General features: G+C 27.3%; 1 protein-coding gene and 1 long non-coding RNA gene across 3 annotated transcripts in view; both read left to right on the plus strand.

Moving 5' to 3' along the window:
* LOC148238244 (uncharacterized) overlaps positions 1-21,239 on the plus strand; it is a 77,780-nt gene that overhangs the window by 31,272 nt on the left and 25,269 nt on the right. The window lies entirely within an intron of this gene.
* Positions 8,556-12,461, plus strand: LOC148238245 (uncharacterized). Its single transcript, XR_015812762.1, has 4 exons — positions 8,556-9,601; positions 9,653-10,097; positions 10,184-11,082; positions 11,599-12,461. It is a non-coding gene; the product is annotated as an uncharacterized LOC148238245 (long non-coding RNA).

The raw sequence follows: 21,239 nt of genomic DNA on the forward strand, positions 1-21,239 counted from the left end.
GTGCGTGTATAAAGTATTTATTAATATTATATTATAAATTAAAATAGCAAGGTAGATAAATTACCTTATTGTCGCACTCCTATTGCATCATTTGAAAATATTCGTTATGGCAGTGATACGCCTTGTATTTTTATGGAAATTCTTCTGATTGACCTTTCGGTTTCCAAAAACGCGATTCGTTCATTATCGAAGCGATACGCATACATCATGCGTTCGGAAAGCCTTGAAGTATTCCATAACAATGGGGAAAGGCCGTGCCTGTTGTTCAACTTTTGCCACAAAATTCCCCTCCCAAGTCGTTAATGAGTGCCGTTAAAGACAAACTTTGTTATCGCTCGAGATACGCACGATTTACGCAATCCGGGATGCATTTCATATTTCAAACGCCATGTTGGAATTCTATAGTTCTCACGTCATCAGGAAGTCGTAGACGCGCAGTACTTACTATCGAAAAGAAGACTCGATGTGTATTTGAAGAATTTCTGCATACGTGTAGCATACAAATGTTCAAGGACGTACGATGATATGAAGCAAAAAAGAGTAAAAACACATTCGATCTAGGAGTGTTTTATGGTAAAAACATGACAAAAAAATACATGAAATATAAATATGGCGATTCAAGGATCCGCTTCAAATCGATTTCTTGGTGCATGTGTTGATTTGCAAATTCAACTTTCAAAATATTTAATATGCGAATACATAATTTAATAGTATTTTTTTATAAACATACATAATTTTTAACATATGTTGAAGAAAACGAAGGAAAGAAAATCGAAAGTCTGAAGAGAGAAGAGTTTTAGATAATATTTTTGCATGAATCAGAAAAAGGAAAGGCATTAGGTATTAATATTAAGATTAGCATAGAAAGTAGTATTTATGAACGCAGGTTACTTTTAGAGTAACTTAATTATGTTTTAACAGTTTTATTTAAGTTATTTAATAAAAATATGAAACATTTTAATGTATTATTATAAACACAAGTATTGTATGTATTGAAAAATCAACGGTGTGTATTATATTATATATATAAAAATTGTATAAATTAATCGAAAGCTTTCTTTATTTATTACCCATTAAAAGTTTAATTTATTATAATTTTAAGTAATAAATCTAATCTTTAATATTTATTAACTAATTTAATATTTTATAAAAAAATCATTAATTAATGTGCTGATCTATTTAATTTTATGATTGATTGAAAAATATTATAGTAAATTTATGACCCAAAAATATTTTTATTTTACTAGAAAAATATATACGTGGGTCCAAATTATACGGTTGGCGAAAACAATTACGTTTTACTTTAACCTCTCATATTGTATATAAATAAAGCACGCCATACACGCCGTGACCTTTCATAGCATTTTCTCTCGTATTGTTCATTAAGAATTTTTACGCAGACGTTATAATTTTACATCTGCACTTTCTATTGTTCCATCTTAAGGCGGAATCGAAAGTGTATTATGAGTTGGAGAAGAAATTCTGTATTTCTTTTAAAATATGTGAACTTTGTAGAGGTGATTTTTTGTGTAACACATGTCTCTTTTATATTCTATAGTCAATACAAATGTATCTAAAGTTTGCCCTATCATCCTATGGTGATTAATAATACAATTTTCTTCTAAACTCTAACAATTAGATTCTAGTTTGAATTTCATGTCTTTTGATTATTGTAAATTGTGGTTACATTGTAGAAGTGATTTTTAAGACATATTTTTGTATTACATTGTCAGTGCAAATGTATCTATTGTTTGTTTGGCATTATATGATGATAAGTAATACAATTTTCTTTTAAATTTTATTGCTTCCAAAAATATTTATATTTTTTTATCAGATATAATAAAATCGATTAAAATGTGGAGAATAATTGTAGAAAAATTAAAAATTAAGTAAAATTATTACACTTTTTAATTTTTAACTCATTTAAGCCGCGCCTTAAAAAACGATAAGACTTATGGACAACTTGATTTTTTATCTTATCATCTTATGTTGATAAGCAATACAGTTACATTTTAAGTTTTGACTATTAAATTCTAGTTCATGTTGCCTGACCTTTGATTATTTTAGATAATGATAATTTTGCAAAGATGATTTTTCAAGCACATGTCCTTTTTGTTTTACATAGAAAATACATATCTATAGCTACAATTTTTCTCATATTTTTGCCTATTATATTATAGTTTTAGTTGATTACTTTAAGGTAGTTTTAACATTCGGACTGCTTTTTAAGTATGGGAATTTTGTTGGGTGATTTTTGAAACACATGTCCTTTTTGTATTACATAATCATATATGTATCTATAGTTAGCCTTATTTTATGGTGATAAAAAATACAGTTTTTTGTACTGATTTTAAATTATGTATACTTTGTAGAGTAGATTTTTTGAGATATATGTTCTTTTTGAATTACACAGTAAAAACCAATGCATAAATTTTTGCACTATCTTCTCTCGAGTTTCGGTTATTAAATTAGAGTTTGAGTAAATCATATTCTTATTATTTTAGATAATGTTATAATTCGTACTTCTTTTATAAAATATGAATTTTGTAAAGGTGGTTTTTGAAAAACGCGTTTTGTTTAAAAAAAAGGTATCTATAGTTTGTCTTATCATTTCATGATGCTTAATATTATAATCTTTTTTAGAGCTTTTGCTATTATATTAAAGTTTGAGTTGACTATCCTTTAATTGTTTTCAGTTTATGATAACACTTAGACTTCTCTTAAGCAATGTGCATTTTGTAAGGTGATTTTTGAGACACATAGTCAATACAAATATTTAATTTAAAATATGAACTGATAATGGTAATTAAAAAGATTCTAGAGGAAAAATCGATTATAAATAGTAAATTTAAAAAAAAAATAAAGGATAAAGCTTCATAATTATGAAATTATAACTGCTGATAATTTACACATCTCTCAAGCAGTATCTATGAAGTTTGGCACAGATTCTTTAAAATATATTGAATTTAAAAACTTTAATGTTCCAAAATCGAAAATTAAAAATTATTTTTAAATTAATTCATGCAACTATAATAAAATAAAACTAAGTCAATAAATAATACATATATAATATTATACTACTACATAATTGTAATTTTTGATTTCCTTTAACATGCTTTTCATTTTTCTTATTTGACCTTTTAAAATTTAATAATAAATATTTTAAGTGTAGTTATTATATTTTTCTAAATGTATACATATTAAATTTATAATTTTAATGTATAAAATTGTAACCGCAGAATGATTTATTTCTTACTCATGCGGTATTACATAAATATATAAGTAACAAATCAAATTTCTCTTGAGTTTTGGTTATTATGTTCTAGTTTTAGTTGACTATTCTTTGATTATATTTAGTTTTTAAACTATATAAATTTTCAAGGGTGGTTTTTGAGACTCCTATACAAATATATCTATAGTAAGCCTTATCATCTTATGGTGATGAACAATACAATTTTCTTTTGAGTTTTGATTCTTAAATTCTAGTTTGAGTTGAGTATCCTTTGATTATTTTATATTATGTTATCAATCGTACTTTTTTTAAAAAATATATGAATTTTGTAAAAGGGATTTTTGTGACACTTTTTGTTTTATTTGTATAGAATTTATCGATGTATTGATATTGATATATAGAAATATTTCTTCTATGTGAACTTTGCAGAAGTGATTTTTGAGAAACAAGTCCTTTTTTATTACATAGTCAATACAAATGTATGATGATGAACAATACAATTTTATCTCGAGTTTTGGCTTTTTGTTCTAGTTTGAGTTGACTATATTATGATTATTTTAGATTAAGTTATCATTCGTACTTATTTTAAAATTCAGAATTTTGTGACACGTGGCATTTTTGTGTTTTATATTAAATATCAATGTATCTATAATTTGTCCTATCATCTTATGATGATAAGCAATACATTTTTCTCTCAAGAGTTTCGCCTATTTCATTATGAGTTGACTATCCTTAGATTATTTTATTATCTTTAAATGAACAATACAATTTTATATTGAGTTTTGCTTTCATGTTCTAGTCAGAGTTATTCCTTTTTTAAACTATGTGAATTTTATTAAGGTAATATTTTTAGACACATGTTCCTTTTGCTCATCATATTAGGTTGATTTGAGTTTTGGTTATTAAGCTCTTTTTTGCGTTGACGCATATTTGATTATGTCGCTTTAATTATTATTATTATTACTAAGTTATATTTATGATTTCTGTGGCTGCCTTTGAAATGTATTTAAGATAGTAATAAATTCACTATGCTTATTATAAACATGACTTAATAAGATTTAAGACAGTTATATATGCTAGCGTATGCGATTAAAATAATAAGCAATGTTTATAGTGAAATTAACGATTCGCAACCTTATCGCTCGGCATACGGAACTAACAAACGCATATTTATAATATATAATGCATTCTGCACAATTATTCGCATATACAATGTTAGACGTAGCGCAATAAAATTAATTATAAAATATTTATTATGAACGCATGTGTCGTCCCCTGCCAAGGCCGTAATTCATGTGGTGTAAGCTAACAATTTACAGCTCGAATCCGACAAACGAACGTTTGAGAAGACCTGCTTTTGCACCAGGTGCCATCGGACAGACGAGAAAGTGAGGACGACCTTTCAGATGCGGCGGCAGGTTTGCAAATCGCCGAAGAAAACCCGTCTTACTTCACTTTTCGCCTGGCAAAAATTCGATCATGAGCCATATGGAGGTTTTTCATTAAGTAGTGAACAGCAGTGCCTTATATTAAAAAAAAATACGTGACTTAATAACCAGCTTCAGCTGAAATCTAAAATGCACTTCAAAAATATTAATCTATATTTAGTTTTATGGACGCATTTAACGATTGGCTCATAATTTTAGATAAAAGCTAGCACGATTCGCCCTAATTCTAACTTAATTTCCTCGAAATGGCTGTGTATACTGATCTAAAAGCGTTATCAAACAGTCCTCAAACTTTTGACTAGCAAATTGAGCAATTTAATGCTCTAAAATTAAACTCCCTATATTATCAGATTACTGAACGCTGCGATTTAAATCGATTCACGCCATTGATTGTATGCCACCATGAGCAAGCCATTTTCTTTATATATATAAACACACTCAACTTTGGTAGTATAGTACTCTGATAGTTTACAAATCGGCGCACAATCACGAAGTGTTTCAGCACATCGTAAAGCCGCAATTACACACCATGTATCGGCTAAGAGCACGCGAACACGCAAATTTCCCACCCACAGCATGATTTTTGGCACCTCGATGACGAAACTTCCTAGTTTTCGAGAGCGGCGATAAGTGATTGAGTGGTAGTGGTCTAAGTGAGATTCACGCGTCGATGATCACGACGAGAGGATCTAAATGCAAACACACGACGCGACGGCGGGAGGTCGTCCGATGACTTGGAACACGTTTCCTGGACTATTCCGCGGAAGTGCAGGAAATGTGTAATATTAATCACGGAGAGCATAGGCGATTTATCTTTAACGGCAGAGCAGGGACATTAACCATGCGTTTGAATACGTGACGGGGTCAGACCCTGTCGGGGGTCGAGTTTTCGCTTTGGATGCCTTGCGGACGTAAATTTGCAGTTTGCGTCTTTAGATCGACTTGTAGTGTAGAATTTATGTTTGACAGACTTTAGAATGAAATATTTTAGCTATTCATATAAGACGTTTCTAATATACATACATAAATTAAAGTGTTAAAAAATATTTCATATGAAGTTATTTTTTTATTATTATTTTATTATTTATTAATTTATTTAGCTTAATAGCTAATCTTTACATCAAACAAATCTAAGTATATAAACATTTATAAAAAATATATAAAAAATACACAACAGAAAATAAAAATATACAATAATAAGACTTAATATTATAATTTATTTCTATATGTACGAAGGTGTTTTTTTATTCCATTTATGAAACCCGTTATATTTTTGCTGTTTCGGATTTCTCTTGGAAGACTATTATATAAATCAAAACCTCCGTACATAATTCCCCTAGCCGTACTCGTTTTCTTATACTTAATTATCTTTAAATTTTCTTTATTTCTAGTATTATATTTATGTACATCTTTATTTCTTATTAAATACTTATTAAAATATTTTGGTAACATATTATTTTCTAACTTATATTATATATAAATACTAAAACATTCATACTCAATATTTCTTGAACATTCAATCATTCTAATCTATCAATCATACTTTTACAAGTAGTTAATCTATTTTTATTTAAGATTACTCTCATTGCCATATTTTGTAATTTTTGCAACATTTGTTATCTAATTTATTCAACATATTTAATATTGTTGCACAATAATTAAAATGGGGCAATATTATACTATTGTAAATATTTTTTTTTTGTATTTATACTTAATATATTTCTTATTCTAGATAATAAACCTATTTTTCTACTTTTTTTTTTTAATATTTACAATGTTCTTTAAAATTTAATTTTGTATCAACAATTACTCCTAAATATTTTATACTATCCACTATTTCTATACTAGAGTTATTTATTACTATTTTGGTACTATTATCTAACACATTTTTATAATTAATAAACATACATTTAGTTTTATTCTCATTTAGTTGAAGTACATTATTCTTTAACCATATTTCTAATATACTTAATTCATTATTTAAATTATTTACAATTTCTTTAATGTTCTCACCTATGCAATACATTAATGTGTCATCCGCAAATAGATGAATTTTACATTTTTTTACGTTATTAACTATATCATTAATATACAAAACAAATAACAATGGTCCCAATTTAGACCCTTGTGGTACTCCATAAGACACTAATTTCTCTTCAGAATATACATTATTTATTTTAACTTTTTATTTTCTTTTATATAAGTAATTATTAAACCATCTTAAAACTATATCACTTATACCTATACTCTCCAATTTCTTTAACATTATTTTTCTGTCTATTGTTTCGAAGGCTCTCTTGAAATCCAAGAAAACTGCTTCAATGATTTTGTTTGTATCCTTAGCCAACAGCCAATCATTTATCACTACTTGTAATGCAGTTTCAGTGGAATGCTTTTCTCTGAATCCCGATTGTTGTTCACATATTATGTTTTGAGAAGTAATAAATTCCTTTAATTGTTTGATTACTACTTCTTCTATTATTTTTTCTATACACGGTAGCATGTTGATTGGTCTCATTTCTTCAACTTTTTTACTATTTTTTATTTTAGGTATAGGTATAATAGTAGCAATCTTTAAATTTTCAGGCATTTCTCCTAAGGAGAGTGCTTTATTTATTAAATAATTTAATTTAGTTCCTATTATTTCCCAAGTTTCTTTCATTATATTTATATCTAGTTAATCAGTACTAGTTCCTTTTTTAAATTTACATAATATGTTATGAATTTCATCTAATGATGCTGATTTAAATTTAATAAATTTTACAATTATTGCTTTATTATTATATTGTACTAAATTACTAAGCCTAGGTATTGAATTTACAATTTCTTCTATGCTCTCAATGTAATATGTATTCATTTTTCTGCCATTATATAAGGATCTTGATATATATTTCCATTAATTTCCATTTTTATTATGTCGTTTTTCTGAGTTGGATTAATTAATTGTTTTATTGATTTCCACATCTTATTTGGATCATTTTGTATTTCATCTATCATTTCTTTTTAGCCATTCTTAATACTTTGACTGCCATATTTCTACATTGTGTGTATGTTTTCCATTTTTCATTAAAGACTTTATATTCTATTTGTTCTGTTTTTATTATTTGAAAAATGTTGTATGACTCATCTCTTTTTTTATAGCATTTTTTTACATCATCATTAAACCACGGTTTTGGGTTGTAACGATATTCCTTTTTAAATTTATATTGACTTTTTATTTTACAATCTACTAAATTCTTATAAATTTTGTTCCATATCATATTAACATCCATATTATAAATTGATTCATTTTTTTATAAAGACAGCGAATCCGCATTTGTGCTTACTATATATTATATTTATTTATTTATAAAGCAAATTCAGTAGTTATTAATTTCTAAATATTATTAATAATGATATACACAGTCAGGATAAGTAATAAATTTATCAAATATACAAACTAGAATAAAATATCTATTGAGTGATAACCAGAAAATATCACGACAAAGATTAGACAGAAAATAGGATCATAAACATGCTTTGAAATCAAGTATGCACCTAAAAAAATGATAGTGGTATAATGGGGTAGTAATTCGTCGATCGTTTCCTTAACTAGGTGAAACTATTTCTAGGAATAATATTATAGGAAAATAAAAAACATGCATAGAAAAATTAACCATAAATTTCCGATGTTGTAAACATAGCATAGATTGGAAATTTGCCTCATCTGCATATTCCCCTAAATTTTACTCTACAGATTATCACATAAATAAAGTATGTATCAATATTTACTTTTTCATTATTATTGCCACATGTATTATGCTAGATTTTAAATATACTAATTTACAGTAATAGGGTGCAGTTAAAAGTAGCCTAATGTATTAATTTAAATATGTATAAGTATCTTAAAAAAATAACATGTTGGCGCCTTTACTCTTCTTCTAAATTTAGCAATTCTTATCGTGCTTACAAATCAATCGTAAATCAATTATTATTGTTTTTTATTCTAACGCCCAATATTTTTTTTTCTTTACGAAATATTAACCTTTTGCGGCCGTAACCAGGTCGCTTGACCTACCGATCCGTCACGTTCGTTCATAATTGTTTTCAACAGTCTTTCCGCGATGCGTTTTCTTTCCTAGAAAAAAGCAGCATGCGCAACAATTCGATTGCTATAACATCTTCTAAAAGAATAATCTCAGACACTTCCTACAATGCTGAGAAAAAAAGTTAACGCGTTTCCTTCTGCAGCTGCATCTGCAGCTTTCTAATAGCACTTTAACTAAGAACAGTGTGAATGCATATACTCACACGTATGTACGTTTGTTTGTGTCAGAACTGGTCGTGTGTTCCAAGAGCGATATGCTTATACAATTGGACAGTTACAGGTGTACGAGTTCGTTTAGCAAATTGTTAAGTGATTGCATCTGGGTAAGTGCTTAGACAATTACGTTACGCACATGTGTGGTTTTCTAATTAGGACTAATTTGTCGGTAAGATGTTTCCTGATCGTTAGAAGATAGTTAAAGTGTGTCAGATTAAAAGTGACCTCATGATTAGCATAATAGTTAAAGCCCAAGTTTCCGGAATTATTATAATATAATATATTTGTATTATAATTATGCGGGTCGCATTGTTACCCGCACGTTGCATGATCAAGGGCCAAGTAGATTATATTATTATGCAGTGTAGTAAAAAAACATTTGTTTATATGCTTATATCTTTTGGGTTTTGTATCAGTTCAGAATGTCAACACTCGGTGTTTGAATCAAGTCGGAGAGTTTCGCTGGAGTGTCGAGTTGAATAATCGTCTGCTGTGATCTGTCGTGATGTGTTATTGAGATGATCTGATGATGCGTCCAATGGACGCTTTTTTACATCACATCTTTTATATTGCTGATTCAAGACAGCTCTGGCAAATTGCAGATGAGGATCTTGAAAGGTCAATTGTATCGCTTCTTAGATACACTCACAAAAAAAGTGAAACTGTCAGATGGGATTGTTTATTGCGCATATTTTCCAAGCAAACATTTTTTTCGGTACTCATGGGTCCCATGAAAAATGTACTAATAGGTGCTCCGTTGCAATTATTTAGTCTCAAGATCTCTTTTCCATTGTTAGGTCTTCCTTTAGCGATAAGTTGCTATTTCTTTTCATTTGTTTAAAATAGTCATTAGGATGAATTCTAAACTGATTTTTCAGTTAGTTTAAATAAGAAAAAAAAACATACGTATGAACTACAGGAAGAATAAAAACATACTTTGACATAATAAGTACACGAAATAAGCTTTCTCTTAATTTAAACAGTTCATGAGATCATATTATATATATGCTATTTTTGTTCCAAAATTTAAACTTTGTGTTTGTATTTTAAAAACAATAACACCAAGAACTGCTTCAAAGATATAAGCGTTTAAAAACTTGTTTTGAATTTTTTGGTTGTTTTGTAGAATGTGTGTAACGCGTTTGTGAATTATAATGTAGCTATTAAATAGCTACAATTTGTTGTTTAAAAATAAGTGAGACTATCAAAATAATTATATTCAATGCGCCATAGTCTAATGCTTATATTTAAAACATATCGCTGATTCGAGAGTATTCATTGTAGTCGTCGATGATTCAATTGGTGATTATCGATTGCCGTTTGTCGATTGATTGAACAAATATAAGACGATGTTATCAATGTGATATCACACCATTTGTGATAGATAATTTTAACACATTGGGGACTGTCCAATAAATATTAAACTATGCTTATTTGATGTTAATAGTAGTATATTGCTTGTAAAATTAGTACAATATAGTTTTATTTAATTAATTATTACGATATTCATCTGTGAGATTAGGAATATTTAGGCAAATCTAATTTGTGATGATCAATTGGAGTTATAATAATGTAATAATCACTAATTCGCAGCTACGATACAAATTAAAAAACATAAAGGTCCATATATGATTTGAACTTGGCTCTCTCAATACAATAATAAGCGACTTATTATTAGATTGTTTTTATAAAATACAACAATGTTCAAGCAGGTCATAAATATTTAGAATTACAATAATACCTTTGTCTAATTGAATTAAATATTATAAATAAATTATATGCATATTTCATGGGTTAAAAATAAACCTCACAGATAATTTAAACTACTAATATTTACCTGATGTTATATGATAAAAATTTTAATAACAATTATATTATAGTGCATTTAAAATTTTTCTCTGTGCAATAATTTTAATTTATAGATATTTTAAAGCAGGTTTTTGTATCTAAACCGTAGGAGTTGAATACAAATTGAAAGTTTATAAGTTAAAATTCTAATTGAGCTATGATCTTCGAATTGTTGATTGAGCAAAGTTCAGGATCAATAATATTATTCATTAGAAATAACAAAAAAATCGAATAAAACATTATTAGCACTTGTATAACCCTTTAGCGCGCAAATTAATTATTTTGGAATTAAGGGTTAAAAAATTACTTTTTAGAACTTTTATTATACATAAAAAGTAATTTTAATAAAAAAAATTAAAAAAAACAATTTTTTTTTTGGAAATTTCGAAAATTTTTTTGGTTGATATATCGACCTTTGACCACTTAGGGTGATATTTTAAAAATATGTTTATTATATAATGAACGATCAAATATTGGCACACAAATATAATTTATTGTTTGAAATATATTACATATACACATATAAAGAAATATTGTTAAAAAATAATTCTTTTAGAGTTTTGTAATGTTTTATTTTGGTTTTTGATTTTATCGTGTTTTGGCCTATAGCAACAACTTAATTTCATATGGTCGATATATCAACGAAAGAGCTTCCTCGATGACATATTGTGATGCTAAGGAAGATTTTATTATGAATAGGTATTGAATTATAGACCGTTATGTCGTCGGTCGATATATCGACCGTTTTCGCCCTTTGCGCGCTAAAGGGATAAATGACTGAGTTCATATATATTTTTAAGCAAGGTATCACACGATTTCATTCCAAGCTTAATGAATCATATCTCTTTACTCTGGAATTCGCATTAAAATGATGTTCTTTATTTTTTTACAAATAAAAGGCTTTTACAAAATTTAAAGATATGCACTTTCCACAAGGCAAGTTGAGTTCAACAAAAGTACAACCGATCAAATTAAAGTCCATGCGTGTAATCACAGTTTTCATTCAGTGTCAAAAGGCATGCATACTCTCTCTTGGATGGATTGCCTTTTGAGCCGGCCTCGTGTGGCATTTTTATATTAAAATTCATCATTGTTGGGAAGTGTCTGCTAATCGCATTCGAACACAAGTGAAATTGCCTGTTTTGTACTCTCATTACGGAGACGTCATGTACTCTCGTCGGATGCACAATAGAGAGATTTACATCTTTTCACAGGGCGGGTCGCTTTTTCACATTGAACGCATGAGAATTCTCCACGTGAAAAGCTATTTTTTCCTATTAATGCAAAGAAATTACAACGTGATGCTGTGTTTTATACATGTGTGATTCGTTTGGTGTTGTATATATTTTTTCATCACGCATTAACCCTAAATTAGAGATTCGTTTATCCATGTAAAATTAAAAATAAATCAAAGCATTATTGCTGGACAGAAAACAACAAAACCAAACATTTGTTATTAGCAAGAAATCGTAGATAAAGGTGATGAGAAAAACACTTCTTACATTTTAGTGTAACAGGGAAAAATTAAAATGAAGTATAAAGGAATGGATTATTGTTTGAAAAAAATAGAATAGTGTTCTAAATATTAAATGTTATCCTGTTTTCATAAATTATATTATGGATTGAAAAATTGTCTCAAAAGGGAAGTTATTATAAATGATATTATCATGTTATTTAATAAGTATTTGAATGAGATTTATATGAAACATTGCTGCACATTAAAATGTAGATCATTACAATTAGATTTCAATAGGAGTAGCAATATGGATATTTAAGTATGCTTATTTTAAAATCTCTTAGATAGGATTCACTGATTTAATATCTAAGAAATATTTTGTTCTTAAGCAACATAACGCATTGTCCTTTTATAGCTACGAAATTCAGTTTTTTGCCCCGGAATACACTTGGGCGTGTGTTTATTTGTATATTAAAAAATAATATTAATTTAATTAATTTTTATTATTATGTTTAAAAATCAACAGATAGTACATGCAAGTAGTGTAAATTAGGGTTTTTGTTCCGACTCGTCCCGGGGACCCGACAAAGCCGCGCCGGACAATCCCGCGCAATACAACCTCGACATTGCCGCGACGATAAAGCCGCGCCGACATTGCCGCGCAAATCAAAATTATAAAATTGAATAAAATGAAAGAAAATGATTTTTTTAATTCTAATTATTTTGTTTTGTGGACAGCTCTATTACTAGTAATTCGCTTTTTGAACAGTTAGTCATAGATTGAATGATGCTAGACAGTTACAAAATATACCGAAATGAAAATAAATCAATACAATATCATTAAAAAAAGGTTAGGTTGTTTGGTTCTACAGTGAAAGTCGGCGTGAGCGGTAGCGAGACGCCTCCCTTATTCTATATATATTTGTAATTATTAATAAATAAAAACCATGTTATAAAATTAATTTTGTTTTGACTTTGCGCGGCTATGACGGTCGGCGCGGGATTGTCCTGCGCGGTTTTGTCGGGGTGCCCTCGTCCCAGTTCTGGGTACTTTATATTTTAAAGAAAATATTTTTTTTTATTGTTTTTGTTTTAAAATCAACAGATAGTACATACAAGTAGAGTTTCTGTCCTGATTTAAACCGGGAAATAATTCTCTGGATTCTTAATGTTCCGATTCATGGGAATATTTGTCTCGAATATTATGGATTTTATATTTTAGCAAATTTAACATTTTTCACATAAGCAGTTATATAGTATTAAAAAGTCAGGATATGCAGAATTTCTAGTGTATATTCAATAAAAATATAAATATTTTTAGTTTATGCAAAATATAATTTATTCATAATCTATAAGTAAATTAAAAAAAAACAGTTAACTTATATATTTTTTGTATTGTATTTAAAAAAGTAGACTCGAATTGATGCTTTTAAAAACATTGACGGTTATACATATCTATATTTAATATAAATCACGTTGATTAAAATTTTTGTATTTATATACTGATAATGATTTTAAATAAGTTAATAAATAATATCGACATTCTGCTTAGAAATATATTATCGCATTTAGCTTAGTAAAGTTATGGATTAGTAAAAGTTTTATTGCTCTTATGATAAGATAGCTATCCGTTTATTTTTCAATGAGTACAATGCAGTATTATATAATTTTAATTTTTACTGTCACATTAAACTAATGACAAATTATGTACCATATAAAATACCTCATATATATTTTGGTTAGATATGTATTCCGTTACCTGCCTGAAACGATACATTAAATATTGAATAAAATTATTATTTTTTTGTAAGACAATAACACAATAGAAAAATATGGAAATAACTGGTGTTAACAAAATAATAATTATACAAAACTATACTTAATCATGCATCTGAATTCGTATTATTTAATGAAAATAGAGCATAATTTATTTAAATCTATCTTTTATTACAATAAAAAGAATAACATAATCTTAATATAATGAACCAACGTCGTGCCATAAAGCGAGTATTATATTACCTTAAAATATAAAAAAACTCATACAGTTAAAATTCATGCAAAAAAAAGCAAATTCAATATTTTATATTTATTATAAATGTCACGAATTCTATCGTAATTGGTGATTAGTAATATAAAACCTAGAAACCTATCTCCTTTTTTATTCACATATATTACACAAAAACACAATATTTATTGTGTCTATCCACGCGATATCCGTTTCTGTGTTATTTTGCTATCATTTTTTATTCTAAAATAAACCTAACCATACAAGAGCCAAGGATTTAATTACACCCATATTATTTCTATTACTGCAGATCTTTGACATTGCTCTTTTCACCACGCCGATTCTTCTTTTCATTTAGAATTCGCATTCATTAGAGACTAGATAAAATAATGTGGCAACATTACAAGAATCAGGTTAAATACCTACTTAATAAGAACAAGTTTAATTTATTGCATATTTAGGATCGTTTATATACACTCAGTTTTGTACCACTGTAAACTTACCTGTCAACCTATGCACCTGCTTTTTGTACCGCGGCAAAAAAGTGCATAACGATGTGTTGTAGAAAGTAGCATCTTTATGTTCTCCGCTGTATAATCTTTGTTGGATTGATTGCAATTACACTCGTGTATGCTGATAATTAATTGACACTCGTGTGAATGGTTTACTTAGTTTACCGAGAAATCGATAAGTACAACAAAAGTGTTTTTTGAGATGATGAGCAACTGTTCTGATAGGTATGTGAATTGAATTAGTGTTTTTGTGATGTGCGTATATAGTCGTTAACATTGTTTTTCGATTGATGCTATCATAAATTTTCAATATGTTAATAAACTATGTTTTTTTACGCACACGCGTGGTGTGAATGATTCGATCGTTTGCCGACCGACTTTGAGGAATTTTTAATTAGCTCTATCAGGAAATGGGCAAAACCAAGTAATTATCTGGGTTGGGTCATATCATTTTTAAGGTTTTGGACCAATGGACATATTTTGCTAATAGTTGCTCACGTAGTAATTAATTATAGGTATAGTCAGAGACTTATACCACTAGTCTATTGTGCTGATTTTATATTTTTATTAATTAGTAAAGCTTTACTGTACCATATTAATTAATTCAATATTTTATTTCAATGTATTTTTATATTTTTTTTATTTTTTATATTTTATTGTGTATTGAAATAATAATATGTATTGTTTTTGGATCATCGCCACGCATTAAGGTAATATGTTTTTAATAAAATTAAAATAAATAAATACATATGTGATATTAAAAAAAATCAAAAAGTCATAATCTGTAATGATTGATCGAAATTATTTTTATATAATAATCATAAATTCTGATCTTTTATTTACGATAATGTTTTTAAAGCTCTAAGTGTTAATGAGATTTTAATTACAATATGTACTCTTTTATGGTAAATAATACAATATCCTTAATGGGAGTACCTCGTTCATTTCTTTTAGCTTTATAATCAGAATGTTATCATTTTGATAACAAGCGAAAATTCATATAATACAATACAATACACATGTCTGATTTTATATGATACAACATTATTATCCTCATAAAATATTTAACATTAATATAATATTTTTTTAAATAAAATAACATGTGTTTTATAAAACTAATTTGCAAAGATAATAGTTTTTTGTATCTTCTATATTATTTTTTAAACGGATACTAAAATATTTAAGGTTATTAGTAAAAAGTATAAAAATGTCATATACATCATAATATATCTAATGGAATTAGTTTTCTTTTATATTAATTTGTGAGCTTTCAAATATTTATACAGATTATTATGTTCTACATTACAGATGATAAAAAAAGATAAATTAAAATTTTTATACATGGTAAAGTAAAGCTTTAGTACTTAGTATAAATATAAGACCAGCACTATAGATCAGTATTGTAATTTGGTGACTATTGTAATATCTGAAAGATATTCATCCAGTCACTAGGAAGTTGAAATTAGTGATTATTATATAATTATAATTTTGATCGCTTATCACAGACTGTCTTACATATTTATTTTAATTAAATTAAGAGCAACGTGACATATTTATTTTAATTTAATTAGGACCAGGTTACTCCAATGCGTCACGATGGTCACAAAACAATACATATTATTATTGCAATACACAAAAAAAATATTTAAAATAACATTTATATAACATTAAAAAAATAATATAAAATACTATTAAATTAAATGATATGGTAAAGTAAGGTTTTACTAATTAGTCAAAATATAAAATCAGCACGATAGATCAGTGAAAAATACCAGAAGATCTGGGTTCAAATCCCATTGAACTTTGTTACATTAATTTAACATTTAAGGCAAAAATTAATATTAATAATACATAGTTTTTTTTTTATTATTTACCTTGTTTTTTGAAAAGAATTTTAGAATCTTTGTTTATTAAATATGCTAATTTTTTGGTTTAACGTACTTCAAAACAATAACAATTATTATACAATTTACACTTCAAAAGCAAAACAGGCATGTTTATTCAATATTCGCAAATTTGACCGTGACACGTTCCAAACTGTCAACCTATTGTCAGCCATCCATCTCAATCGATGATCCGCAACAAAGAGTCTAATTGGAATTCAACCAAACACACCTCTAACCGGTCTAACGCGTTTAACCCACAATTTAAATCGCTAACCGTTAAAAGGACCCCTTATCACATCACCATCTGAATAATTCCCGTACATCGGATTCCTCTCAATGCCGCACTCTAATCACGTACATATTCGGACAAATTGAAAAAAAAATAGTTCCCACAACGATCACTACAGATAGAACCGAAAACGGTTGATTATAAACCATAAATTTAATTATAAATTAAAATCGACAAATGAGACTCGATCGATTTTGCGAAAGAAAAATTTATTGACCAATACCGGTTTGGGTAGGTTAACGCACTCTAAACTTTATTATTTTTTACACACACATAAATCCATATAATAATTATTTATTTATTGTGAAAGGTGATTGTATGATACAATGGTGCCACATGGCAAAAAACAATACACAGCGTAATGTTTATCTGTGTGTCAGTAACCTTAAATAATGACCGGTTAAAATTTATTTAGTTGCAAAATCGTGTCGAATGGCATGCAATATCATGTATATGGGCGATTTTTAGGTTTAATTCATTTCTAGGTGTAATTCTATAGGCGTGACATTGAGGACAAGGAGTACATTTGTGCAATGGGTAATCCAAGTATGCAAATCCTTCAGAGCGGAACCGGATTATTTATTTTTTTGAGTACTAGGTGAACCACTACATTATATGAAATTAATATTTTTCTTATAAAAAACTTTAATAGAAACAGGAAAAAATATATTAAAAATGCAACCGTTACGAATTTGCTCATATAGATCAATGACGTTTAAGCGTCAAGGTACGTTCTAGTGATCACGTATATTTGATAGCCTTTTTATATGGACTTTTTTAGATCACTTGAATTGTATATATGAATTTAAAATTAAAACTGTGCAAATAGCTCAATATTTTATAGGCATATGTCTTATGATTTCGCTGAATTTACTTAGGATTTTTTGTTATTAAACAGTAAAGGCTGTTGTTTGTCATTGAAATTTTTTAATGTCTAGACAACACATTAAAATATTTTTATTAACATAAAATACTTATATTTGCGGTATACTAAAAATATTCTTGAACTTTGAAACTATTTATGCGTTTAATAATGATCATTGGAATTATTGATTAAAATTAAAATTTTCTTTTCTTTAGGGTCCTGAAGTTCAACTGTGAAAAAATTTGAGTACTTTTGTTTTGAACATGGCCTTAAAAAATACTTTTTAAAACATCTTAGGAAATTAAAGTTATTTAATATATAGTCATATATAAACCTAATTTTGATTAGATATTTTTCTACTTTAATATAAAATAGATGTAAGTGTATTTATCGAAAATTGCATATTTTAATATGAAAATACTTCAGATTTAAAAAATGTAGCACAAAATAAAATATTATAACTAATTTAAAATTGTGTATTATCATAACCAGGATATATTTATAAATATATTTAATAAATTAGGCAGCGCAGAAAAAAAACTATAATTTTATTTTAAGAACTATCAGTTAAAAATCCATGTTTAATATTTTTTACACTTTTTATATTTTTTACACTGTAGTTTAAGAGATTTTTTTTTAATTATTACTTTTTGCTAGAAAAACTTTACTAGATAGATGTAAAAATGTGTAGCTGGTAATTATTAGATTTGCAGAAACAATAAACAATTTCCAGCAGGGTCAAATTTTATGATTTTAATTTACAAACCTTATCATTCTTATAAATAAAACTAGGAAGTTTTAAACTCATTCTGTATTCCTTACAATTAATTTTATTTATCCTGTTATTTACAAATTTATATTAATACTTAGCTATATACTATGTATTTAGTATCTCGTATTCACGTATTGCAGTAGCACGCAATCAATCGTCAGCTCGTCGCTGTTCAATTTACCGTTTAACAATCAACTAAAAAAAATGAAAGCTCAAAATAGCACAGCTGACCTAGAAATGGTAGCCAAAATGACATGTGCAAATGTCACGTCGCTGCTATTTACAGTTTAGGAGTTCTTGTGACAGTCACATGTATTTTCTTGAATATAAATTAAAAATTGTACAATATATTTGGTGCATAACGAGAAATTTCTTGCTTTTCACTCGAAGACGGGTATTTTATTTGATATATTTTACGTATAATAATATAGAAGCGTGGAAAAAAGCAGATAGATTTTTTTTTTATTTTGTTGATAAACTGATTATTAATATACTTATTTAAACATTACAATTAAAATACAGCGTAAAATTAAAGTATATAATTTTCTACTAAGAAAATATTAGTTTGTTTAAAATGATATAATAATATTTTTAATATTAAACAAGTTTACCATAAGTTAAATAAATTATTAAAAAAAAGCCATTTTTTGTAATATTTATTAATTATTTTTATCAACAACTAAAAACGATATTTTAGTTATTTATATAAAACAGAAATTGTAATATTACATTATAAAATAATATATTCGTAGTAAACATTCCTGCCACAGAGAATATTCAGCTCGCTTTCCGTTGATGTTGGCTTAGTTGTGAGCAAATATTTGTATAACAGATTTAGTTTTCTAGTCTATTTTTAGTGGGTTGCAAAATTGTAAATACATTTCTTCAGATGTATTTATTATTTTTTACTGGTTTAGTAGTTGATCGTTTTATTCTTTTATTATTGTCATATTATTAAAATCATCGTCATTTTTCTCTTCATTAATTGTTACAGTGCCCGATTCCCAATTATCTGAATTATAAAAATAGTCGTTCTAATAAATCTTTTTAATTATTATTTGCAACTACTAAAAAAATTATATTGACAAAATAGTCAGGATTTTGCAAAAAATGTACTGAACGAATATTTAGAGTGATAAAGTTGTGATAATTTCAGACAAATTAACCCTTTGAGTAGTGAGTTAATTTATACACATTTTTTAATTTGTTAGTATACACATGGGAGTAAGTTAATTTTACGTATTTTTCTATAATTATTTATTGCATTTTTAGTATTATTTTTGTATTAGTATGTTTTAATTTATTAATCAAACACTTTTATATTATTAAATTTCGGTAATTTATTTTACATATTTTTTTATATATGAATCAGCTTTTTTGTATTTTTATATCAATTCAGTGGCTCTCATTTTTTTTTCAAAATTAATATAAAATATTTTTTGTCATGATATTGGTATTATTTTTTATAAAAATCATTAGCATTAAATTAAATTAAAAAAATAATTTGTAAATATATTGTTTTTTTATATTTATTATATCTTTAGTTATATATGTATGTGAATATATAACTATTTAAGGTACCTTAAAAAAATATAAGACCGACAGCCGTACATGTACGGCGATACCGCTCAAAGGGTTAAGGCGTGGTAGCTAGATTTATATATCTTATCTAGTCATTGAATTATCATTTATTTATCTATTAATTTTATATTATTTTTATTAACTATATTGTTGCATACTTTTATATGTATTTTTTTAAGTCATAACTGTAACTAAGTGTACAGGGAAAATATATATGACTTATGCTTGAAAAATAATGCTCATATATTTAATTATATTTAATTACATCTATTCGTTACTAGTGGGTTGACTTTTTACTCCACTATTAGTATAGTTCAGACTGTAAACAAATTTAGCCCTAAACGTTAGAACCACAAAGAACGACCGTGACTATTGTAGTATTTACAATGTATACAAATGCACAAAAGAATATACAGTACAACATGTACCAAATAAAACGATAATAAGCGACGCAAACCGTTTTTTGACACTGTTTCTCTGATAATGCAAATTTTGATTAGGAATTACTCCCCTCTCTCTACTCTAATGAAATATGGCATTTTTCCGCTCTGGCAGCGCCCATTATATTATGGTACAGAAGCGCTCATAATAATATAATTTTATAAATTGCAATTTAAAATAACAATCGCGTTTAAGGCAATTTGTCGGCCATTGTTGTGCGCGTCCCATATCGCGTGAATGACATCAGTGGGTCATCATCTTACATAAATGATGATATGTGTGTATATACGCGTGTGTGTATTCAGGTGATAGATTGAAAACATTTGACAAACACTGCGTTTGTGAAAAGGATGCCTCGATGTGGGTCGTGTGTCGCTTTTCAAAGGGCTTTTAAGAAATTGGTTGCGCAAAATGCGAACGCAACGCTCTGAATTACATTAAATAGATTGAAAAGAATACATGGTTATGATTAAACGGAATGCTTTGAGAATTTCCGAGATTATCAACAAGAGTTTTATGGTGTATAAGTATACTTTCATAAAATTCTATCTTCCATCTTAGAGAAAATCATAGTTTATCTTCACATATTATTCAATTACCG

This window comes from Plectrocnemia conspersa, unplaced genomic scaffold, assembly GCF_051122295.1.
Source record: "Plectrocnemia conspersa isolate PC_06_02 unplaced genomic scaffold, ASM5112229v1 ptg000002l, whole genome shotgun sequence".
Lineage (NCBI taxonomy): Eukaryota > Metazoa > Arthropoda > Insecta > Trichoptera > Polycentropodidae > Plectrocnemia > Plectrocnemia conspersa.